This window comes from Rhinoderma darwinii, chromosome 2 (genome assembly GCF_050947455.1).
Source record: "Rhinoderma darwinii isolate aRhiDar2 chromosome 2, aRhiDar2.hap1, whole genome shotgun sequence".
NCBI lineage: Eukaryota > Metazoa > Chordata > Amphibia > Anura > Rhinodermatidae > Rhinoderma > Rhinoderma darwinii.
In genome coordinates, this window is record NC_134688.1 from 376,341,151 (window position 1) to 376,342,690 (window position 1,540).

A 1,540-nucleotide genomic window follows, 5' to 3' on the forward strand; every position below is an offset into this window, starting at 1 on the left:
AATTGTATCTGCGTGTGGCGCTATCTACTAGGGAGGGGGGCTGTGTGGCGCTATCTACTAGGGAGGGGGCTGGGTGTTGCGCTAGCCACAAGAGGGGAGGCTGGGTGTTGCGCTAGCCACAAGAGGGGAGGCTGGGTGTTGCGCTAGCCACAAGAGGGGAGGCTGGGTGTTGCGCTAGCCACAAGAGGGGAGGCTGGGTGTTGCGCTAGCCACAAGAGGGGAGGCTGGGTGTTGCGCTAGCCACAAGAGGGGAGGCTGGGTGTTGCGCTAGCCACAAGAGGGGAGGCGGTGTGTTGCGCTATCCACAAGATGGGAGGCGGTGTGTTGCACTATCTTCAGGGGGCTGTGTGTGGCACTATTATTATTGTGGGGCCTAAAGGAGGGTACTATTATACAGCCGACCAGCACTTGCCGCACAAAATTGTGCTGCAGTTTTTCAGCCGGAATGTCCGATGCAGAAAACTGCTCATAACACACATACAACTGACATGCTGAGGATTAAAAACCGCACCATAGGTCAGTATCTGAGCGCTTTTCCGCTCATCATTTACGCAGCGTGTGGATGAGATTTGTTCAAATCTCATCTACTTTGCTGCTACTGTATTATAGTGCGGATTTTCTGCAGTATTTATGCTACGTGTGAACTTACCGTATCCGAGCGTGCATAGCCTGACAGCAGTCACTTGAGGCGGTCAGGGGGAAGGTGGGGCAACGCTTATCCTAGGAGTACAATGGACTCAAAAACTGTCTCTACTAAATGGTAGAGGCCCCTGGCAACTGCCCCTTTGCCCGGGCAGTAAACTGACCCTCACGGTTTGCTTATACAGGACTCCATGTACATACTTCTTCCACGGACATAATGGGAGTAAGCATACAGTGATGTCCATATAGCTAATGAGCCCCAAACAGATAACTTCTATAGAGAACAGATGCACAAGCGTGGCCAACTCTCCAATCAAAAATAAGCGCTTGGAGCCCCTCGTTCATAATATCACAACAAGGGGCCCCACCTATCATACTTTTACTGCCTGTTTTCCTGAATCTGGGGAAATACGCTGGTCATCTGAATTGCTCTTCGGTCCCGGTCCGGTGTTTCGGACTAGGTCACAGTGTAATTGTGTCCTTTAGGAGCAATAGGACAAAGCAGAGCAGCGCTCATGTGACATCACATCCACGTAGTCTACAGCCTCTGCACTACACGGTCACATAACGTCACGTCAATGTGGACGCAACACCATCAAGGCCTAGTCATAAGACTGGACTAAGGGATGTGTCTGCGGGACACAAAGAAGGAAATTGGGCCGCATGAATATCAGGGTCCCTTAAAAATACCTAGACAATCCCTTTATGCCCACTTTATTTATACAAAACTAGTGGTGCCCTTTGATATTCTGTATGCAAGTGTACCCAATTGGAAATACTGTAATGGTGAATACTATATTTATAAATTAAATGTATGTACCAATCAGCCATACTATATATACATATATCTTGTCACAATCGTTATTATAAGGGAATCTATTCTACTGACATCACTCAC

At 48.6% G+C, this 1,540-nt stretch overlaps 1 protein-coding gene across 2 annotated transcripts in view; it reads right to left on the reverse strand.

The window, feature by feature from the left end:
• Positions 1-1,540, reverse strand: part of NME7 (NME/NM23 family member 7) — a 129,010-nt gene that overhangs the window by 127,339 nt on the left and 131 nt on the right. The gene's annotated exons all lie outside the window — the stretch shown is intronic.